Below are 9,280 nucleotides of genomic sequence, written 5' to 3' on the forward strand. Positions count from 1 at the left end.
AAAACTCCTTGGGGCTGGCCCCATGGCCAAGTGATTAAGTTTGTGTGCTCTGCTTCAGCAGCCCAGGGTTTTGCCAGTTCAGATCCTGGGCATGGACATGGCACCGCTCATCAAGCCATGCTGAGGTGGCATAAAAAAAAAAAAAGAGGGCCAGCCCAGTGACATGGTGGTTAAGTTTGTGTGCTCTGCTTCAGCAATTCAGGGTCCACGGGTTTGGATCCTGGCCACAGACCTACACACCACTCATCAAGCCACCCTGTGGCAGCATCCCACATACAAAATAGAAGAAGATCAGCACGGATGTTAGCTCAGGGCCAATCTTCCTCACCAATAAAACAAAAGAAAGAAAGAAAGATTGGCAACAGATGTTAGCTCAGGTGCCTATCTTAAAAAAGATAAATAAATAAATAAAAATAACTCCTTAGCATGTCATACATCAACCTCCATGGTGGTCCCTGCTCACCTTACCAGCCTTCCTTCCTATTCTCCCTCCCACGGATTCTGTGCTTGCAGTTCCTTAATTCACCCTCCCTCTCTCTCACCCTAAACTGGAGAGGGCATTCTTCCTTTTGGCCTGTAGAGATATCACTAGTCCTCAAGAGTTAACGGTAATGTCACTTCCTTCAGAAAGCCTTCCCTAACATCTCCAGCCAAGCTAAAGAGCTTCCTTTTGAGATGGCCCTTATTAAATTTCAGATTGCACTTTCACATTGTTGTAATTATTTACATACAAATGTTTTCTACAATACCAACGAACCCCTTGGAAGTGTGCACTAGTCACTTCTGCATCCTTAGCACTTGTGTCAGGACTGCATCCAAGGCAGACACTTGATAAATACTTTGGGATAAGTTATGAACCAGAAGGTTCTGTCTTCAATTTTAGCAAACAGTATAGAACAATGGTCAAATGTATAAACTTTGGGGTGAGGTGGATCTGTGTTTGGCTTGGTTCAGCCACTTATTAACTGTCTGTCCTTGGGCAATTACTTAACTTCTGTAAATCTCAGTTCCTTATCTGTCAATTGAGAGAAATGATTGATAACATACTATTCCTATAGAGTTGGCCTGAGGTTTAAATTAAATAATGTATGTATAATACAAGCCCAGTTTTTGCCATGCAAGAAGCCCTCAGTAAATAGTAGCTATATGGGGTTGGCCTGGTGGCGCAGCGGTTAAGTTCGCACGTTCTGCTTCTCAGTGGCCTGGGGTTCGCCAGTCCAGATCCCGGTGTGGACATGGCACCACTTGGAACACCATGCTGTGGTAGGCATCCCATGTATAAGGTAGAGGAAGATGGGCACGAATGTTAGCTCAGGGCCAGTCTTCCTCAGCAAAAAAGAGGAGGACTGGCAGTAGTTAGCTCAGGGCTAATCTTCCTCAATAAATAAATAAACAAATAAATAGTAGTTATGAAGATCAATAATTTATCTGGATATTTTAGTTCAAGTGAATAAAGATTCTACTTTTTCATTTGCAAATTACTGCCTAATAGGACATTATAATCTATTATTCATAACACCTTTCAACGGCTGAAATATGTTTTCACTGGTTTATTTGTGTATGGGACATTTGCCAACAGAATTTTGGCCCCTTCTATCTATTTACAGACAGTGTGGCTAAGACTCCTAGAATATCTGATTCCAGAGATGGCCAGAGAGGCAGCCGGCAATGTCTTACTGACGCACAGTTTACAATGCATTTGTCTCATTAAATGCATACATTTAATTGTGGGTGTTTAGACTATTTACATTTGATGTGATTATTGACTAAATTTAAATCTAACATCTTATTGTTTTCTATTTGTCCCACCTGTTTTTTTCCCCCCTTTTCTCTCTTTCTCTGCCTTCTTTCGGATTAACTGAGTATCTTTTATTATTCCATCTTATTTTCCCTATTTGCTTATTAACTATCACTCTTTGATTTGATTTGTTATTTTAGTAGTTGTTTTAGGGTTTACAATTTACATCTTTAACTTAATCACAGTCAACATTCAAGTAATATTATATGCATGTAAAATATAGGAATCTTAAAACAGTATACTTTTATTTCTATTTTTCCTGGACTTTGTGCTATTCTTGTCAAACATTTTACTTCTACTTATGTCATAAACCTCCAATATATTAATATTATTGCTTTAAATAGCCCATTATCTCTGATAGGGATCTAAAAGATAGAGAAAAATCTTTTATACTTACTCACATATTTACCATTCTCAGAGCTCTTTATTTCTTTGAATAAATCTGGGTTTCCATCTGGTATGATTTTCCTTCTTCCTGAAAAACTTCCATTAATATTTCTTTGGGTTCAGGTCTGCTGGTGATGAATACTTTTCCCTTTTCTATATCTGAAAAAGCCTTTATTTCACCATTATTCTTTAAAAAATTTATTGAGGTGAAATTCACATAACATAAAATTAACCATTTTAAGGTGAACAATTAAGAGGCATTCAGTACATTCACAATGTTGTGCAACTACCGTCTCTATAGAGTTCCAAAACATTCCCATCACTCCAAAATAAACCCCTGTACCCATTAAGGACTTCCTTCCCGTTCCCCGCTCTCTCCAGGCTCCGGCAACCGCCAGTCTGCCTTCCGTCTCTACGGATATTTCACATAAACGGAATCATGACAATATGTGGCCTTTTGTAACTGGCTTTTCCACTTAGCATAATGCTTTTGAAGTTCATCCAGTTGTAGCATGCATTAATACTTCATTCCTTTGTATGGCTGAATATATTCCATTGTATGTATATACCACATTTTGTTTATCTTTTCATCCATTGATGGATATTTGGGCCGTTTCCACCTTCTGGCTATCGTGAATAGTGCTGCTATGCACATTCATGTACATGCATTTATTTGAGTCCTTGTTTAAGTTCTTTAATGTCACTTTCATTTTGAAAAATATGTTGCTGGGCATAGAATTCTAGGTTGACAATTATTTGCTTTGAATACTTTAAAGATGCTGCTACATTCTCTTACAACTTGCATTGTTTCTGATGAGAAGCTTCTTGTCATTCTTATCGTTTTTTTTTAAAAGATTTTATTTTTTTTTTCCTTTTTCTTCCCAAAGCCCCCCAGTACATAGTTGTGTATTCTTTGTTGTGGGTCCTTCTAGTTGTGGCACGTGGGACGCTGCCTCAGTGTGGTTTGATGAGCAGTGCCATGTCCGCGCCCAGGATTCGAACCAATGAAACACTGGGCCGCCTGCAGCAGAGTGCGCGAGAACTTAACCACTCGGCCACGGGGCCAGCCCCACCACTCTTATCTTTGTTCCTCCAAACATAATGTTTCTTTTTTCTCTGATGGCTTTTTTTTTTTCTTTCCTTTTTTTTTTTTTTTTGAGGAACATTAGCCAGGAGCTAACATCTGCTGCCAGTCCTTCTCTTTTTACTGAGGAAGACTGGCCCTGAGCTAACATCCATGCCCATCTTCCTCTACTTTATATGTGGGACGCCTACCACAGCATGGCTTGCCAAGCGGTGCCACGTCTGCACCTGAGATCCAAACTGGCAAACCCTCGGCTGCCGAAGCAGAACATGTGCACTTAAGCACTGTGCCACCAGGCCGGCCCCTCTGATGGCTTTTAACATTTTTTCTGCTGTTGATTGTAAGCAATCTGATTATGATGTGCCTTGCTGTAGTTTTCTTCATGTTTCTGGTGGTTGAGGTCTTAGGTCCGTGGGTTTATAGTTCTCATCAAATTGGAACATTTTTCAGCCATATCTCTTCAAACATTTTATTCTTCCCTTCCCCACCTTACTCTCCTTTAGGCAGTCCAAATGTAAGTATAGTAGGTCCCTTGAACATGTCCCACAGCCCACTGATTCTCTTTTTCTCTCTGTTTCATTTTGGATATTTTCTATTCATTTTTTTGAGGAAGATTAGCCCTGAGCTAACGTCTCCCACCAATCCTGCTCTTTTTTTGCTGAGGAAGACTAACCCTGAGCTAACATCTGTGCCCATCTCCCTCTACTTTATATGTGGGACGCCTGCCACAGCATGGCTTGACAAGCAGTGCCATGTCCGCACCAGGGATCCGAAGTGGCAAACCCTGGGCCACCAAAGTGGAATGTGCGAACTTAACCTCTATGCCACTGGGCTGGCCCCCTGGATATTTTCTATTGTTGTGTCTTCAAATTTACTCACCTTTTCTTTTGTAGTTCCTAATCTGTTTAAATTCCACAAAATGTATTTTTCATCTCAGCCATTATAGTTTAAATCTCTAAAAGTTTGACTTGGACCCTTTTTGTATCTTCATGTGTCCACTTAATTTTTTCTCTGTCTTCTTGGACATATGTAACATAGTTACAATAACTCTTTTCATGTCTTTACTTATTCTATCATTTGTTTCAATCATGGATCTACTCCTATTGATGGCTATTCTCCTCATTATGCATAATATTTTCCTGCATCTTTGCATGCCTTCTCATTTTTTTTTAATGTGAGACATTATGAATGACTGCCTATTGGGAGTTCGATATTTTTGTATTCATATATATATACTCTTGAGGTTTTTTTCTGGGATATAGTTAACTTACTTGAACCACTTTGGTATTTCTAAGGATGAGGATGGCTTTTTTTTTTTTTTTTTGAGGAAGATTAGCCCTAAGCTAACATCTGCTGCCAATCCTCCTCTCTTTTTGCTGAGGAAGACTGGCCCTGAGCTAACATTCATGCCCATCTTTCTCTACTTTATATGTGGGATGCCTACCACTGCATGGCTTGACAAGCAGTGCCACGTCTGCATCCGGGATCTGAACCCGTGAACCCTGGGCCACCGAAGCAGAACGTGTGCATTTAACTGCTGTGCCACCAGGCCGGCCCTGAGGATGGCTTTTAAACTTTGTTAGGTAGCACCAGAGCAGCCTTTAGTAGCGGCTAGTTTTCCCCACTACTGAGGCATTATCTTTCCAGGCATTATTCTACCCCACGTCCTTTAATTATCAAGTTTTTTCTACTCTGACTGGTGGGAACACAAAGTTTTCCTAGTTTTATGAGGTTCAAGGATTATTTCCTCAAGTCCTTTTGGGTGACTCTTCCTCAAACGGTGGGTAGTTTCCCCATATTTGAGCTCTGATGTGTACTCAGCCACACATGTAAGGAGGTCTCCCTGCAGATCCTTGGAGCCTCCACCCCTCTCTACACTCTTTCCTCTCAGGTGAACTCTAGCCACCTTTGCCTCCCAGGACTCCCGACTCCATCTCCTAAACTCAGGGAGACTGCTCCGTTCCAGCTGGGTTTCCACTCTCTGTGCTGCAGCCTCCACACAGTGAGATGGAGTAAGAGTGGCTCATCTTACTTGTTTTCCCCTCTCCAGGATCACTGTCCTGTATCACCTGATGTCCAATATCTGAAAACACATTGTTTCACGTATGTTGTCTGCTTTGGTAGTTGTCTCATATGGGGGGGTGGGGTGGTAAATCCAGTCCCTGTTACTACATCTTGACCAGAAGAGGAATTCCTCCTCCCACATAATTTAATTCAATTCTTAGTTACCCTGCAGTAGATAATGTTATCACAGAGGAGGCATCTGAAGCTTGGAGAAATGAAATAACCTTGCTCAGAGCTTTGCGTGGGATATGACATAAGGGCACTAAAACAAAGCAAACCAAAAAAAAAAAAGAAAACACAAACTCTCCTGATGGAAGGTAAAATGGCAAATCGAGAACTGTGACAAAAATCCTCTGACCCCCAACACTGTGCCCTTTCTGCATCTATCACTGCATCAGGGCAATGTGTCTCAAGGTTAAGTCCAAGATGACCTGCATCACAGATATTTGGAAGAACGGTTGAAAGTGCATATTTCTGGGTTCCATTCCTGATATATTGAATCAAAATCTCTGGCGGGAATCCCTCCAATGTGTATTTCTAACAAATTCCCACAGCTTGCCTTAAGAAATAGAAAAGGCTCCACAGGAACTTTTGAGTTTATCCTCTCTCAAATCTCTTCAATCTTTCTCTAGCTTCTCTTTTTGGTTTCTTCAACTTTCCTTTGTAGCTGGCTCTTTCCCCTTATACAAAATATTCAGTTTTCTCCCATCTTTTTTTTTTTTTTAAAGATTTTATTTTTTTCCTTTTTCTCCCCAAAGCCCCCCGGTATACAGTTGTATATTCTTCATTGTGGGTCCTTCTAGTTGTGTCTCCCATCTTAAATGTTCCTTTAGTTCCAATTACCTAATGCCTGAGCTCTTCTCCTTCACACTGAAGCTTTTTTTTTGTTGTTGAGGAAGATTTGCCCTGAGCTAACATCTGTGCCAGTCTTCCTCTATTTTGTATGTGGGTCTCCACCTTAGCATGACTGCTGACAAGTAGTATAGGTCCGTGCCCAGTAACTGGACCTTGGCTACTGAAGTGGAATGTGCTGAACTTAACCACTAGGCCACAGGGCTGGCCCCACGCATAAGCTTTCCTTAATGAAAACTTTTGCACTGAAGTATAACATATGAAAAAAAAGGACAAATTGTAAGTGCACAGCTCGATAAATTCTCTAAGTGAACCTATCCATGTAACTCCCACCCAGATCAATAAATAGAACATTACCAACAACCTAAATGTCCTCCTCTCATCCCTTCCTCCCTCCTTCCCAAATATAACCATTAACATGGTTTCTATCACCCAGATTAGTTTTGCCTGCTTTTTACCTTTATATAAGTAGAACTGTATGGTATGCATACTCTTGTGTTTGGGTCCTTTTGCCTAATAATATTTACGAGATTGATCCATTTTTTTTTTTAAAGATTGGCACCTGAGCTAACATCTGTTGCCAATCTTCTTTTTTTTCTTCTTCATCTCCCCAAAGCCCACCAGTACATAGTTGTGTATTCTAGTTGTAGGTCTATCTGGTTGTGCTATGTGGGACACTGCCTCGGCATGGCTTGATGAGCCACGTGTGTCCGCACTCAGGATCCAAACCCTTGAAACTTTGGGCCACTGAAGTGGAGCGCATGAACTTAATCACTCGGCCAAGAGGCCAGCCCTGAGGTTGATCTATTTTCTTTTTTTTTTTTTAAGAATTTTATTTTACTTATTTATTTTATTCCACTTTCTTTCTCCAAATCCCCCCAGTACGTACTTGTATATTTTGGTTGTGGGTCCTTCTAGTTGTGGCATGTGGGACGGCCACCTCAATGTGGCCTGACGAGCGGGGCCACGTCTGCGCCCAGATCTGAACTGGCGAAACCCCTGGCCACTGAAGCGGAGCACGAGAACTTAACAACTCAGCCATCAGACCAGCCCCGATCCTTTTTTTTTTTTTTTTTTTAAGGAAGATTAGCCCTGAGCTAACAATTGCCAGTCCTCCTCATTTTTGCTGAGGAAGACTGGCCCTGAGCTAACATCGTGCCCGTCTTCCTCTACTTTATATGTGGGACGCCTACCACAGCATGGTGTGCCAAGCAGTGCCATGTCCACATCGGGATCCGAACTGGCGAACTCTGGGCCCCCGAGAAGCAGAAGTTGTGAACTTAACCGCTGCGCCACCCGGCCGGCCCCCGATCCATTTTCATTTATAGAGTATTCTACTTTATAAATATACTAAAACATTTTTATCCATTCACGTTGATGGATGTTTTGGTTGTATGCAGAATTTGGCAGGTAGGAATAGTGCTGCTATGAATATTCTTGTGCATGCCTTTTTGTGAACTCGGAAGTTAGAGGGAGTACCGTCAATAAGATTATCCTTACTTCTGACACCAGTTGCCGATTCAGGAGTCCCCAAGACCACCCTTAGTTTGATAATTTGTTAGGACTCACAGAACTCACTGGAAGCTGATACACTCATGGTTTCAGTTTATGCTGCTTCATTTTGACGCATTTTCCCTGGGTGATATCTTCTACTTACATGACTTCAACTATCATCTATATGCTGATGACTTCTAAATCTGTATTGCTACCCAGTTCTCTTTCCTGAGTCCAGATCCAATTGCCTACTAAAATATCTCCACTTGTATATACGGCAGGCACCTGGAACTCAATATGTCTAAACCTGCATTTATCTGCCTCCATAATTCCTACTTCTCCTGTATTTCCAATTTCAGGTAATGACAGTTCTACCCATGAAGTTAGCCAGCCTAGAAATGTAGGAGCCCTTCTCCAGCCCTTTTTCTCCCTCCCTCCTCACCCAGTCACCAAGTCCTAAGTTTGTCCTTCTTGTTACCCCTCTAAACTGTTTTCTGCAGATTCAGGCTTTCATCATTCCTCCTTTGAATAATGGAAACAACCAGCCTCCTACCTCCACATTCACTGCTGCCAATTTTGTTTGCCTCAAATTCACGTGTCTTGTTGCTATTAGAATGGTCTTTCACGGGCTGGCCTGGGGGCGCAGCAGTTAAGTGCACATGTTCTGTTTTGGTGGCTTGGGGTTCGCAGGTTCGATCCTGGGTGTGGACCTACACACTGCTTGTCAAGCCATGCTGTGGTAGGCATCCCACATTTAAGTAGAGGAAGACGGGCATGGATGTTAGCTCAGGGCCAGTCTTCCTCAAAAAAAAAAAAAAAAAGAATGGTCTTTCATAAATGTAAATATAACTGTATCATTTTGCTTAAAGCTCCTCAGTGGCTCCTTGCTGCCACCAAGATAGTGTTCAATCTTTATACAATGACATAAAAAGCTATGATCTAACTGCCTGTCTCAGCTTTCATTAATTCATACACTTCTTCTTCCACAAATTTTTGAGTACCTACCCCAATGTTAGACCCCGCACTAGGCTGTGGGGATATAAAAAAGAGCAAAGCAGTAAGGGTCTTCCCCTAGTCTAAAGGGAGAGACAGATAATTAAACAAATAATTACAATTTAACACAATAAATTATTTGATAAGGGAAAATCAGAATGCTCCAGGAGCTCGAAGGAGGAGCAGGGAGGTGGCTGGGGAGGGTTCCACAGAGGAGGTGATGAATGAGGACTCAGCCAGGAGAAAAGTACAGGTGTAGAGGGAGCAGAGGGAATGCCAGATGAAGACCTGGAAGAAAGAGAAACAGTGGAGTGTTTTAGAAACTATGAGATTGTGGGGACCTGGAATTGGCCACCCCAAGATATGTCTCTTTGGTATCAGGATTATTTGAGGCTGATTGCTTTTGATAAACTGGGACAGGCAAGGAGGCTCTGAGGAATGGAACTTGCCCTTTGTTAGGACACATTTACATTTGTAAGGTAAATCTCTATCTGTAAAAGCTGCCTCCCTCTCTGTACCAGGAAGAAGAAAGGAGATGACCTTCTCTCTAAAAACTCTTAATCAATACCAAAGGCAAGGACTTAAATCTGCATTTTATTGTGCTTGTC

The sequence above is a fragment of the Equus quagga genome, chromosome 14, assembly GCF_021613505.1.
Source record: "Equus quagga isolate Etosha38 chromosome 14, UCLA_HA_Equagga_1.0, whole genome shotgun sequence".
Classification (NCBI taxonomy): Eukaryota; Metazoa; Chordata; class Mammalia; order Perissodactyla; family Equidae; genus Equus; species Equus quagga.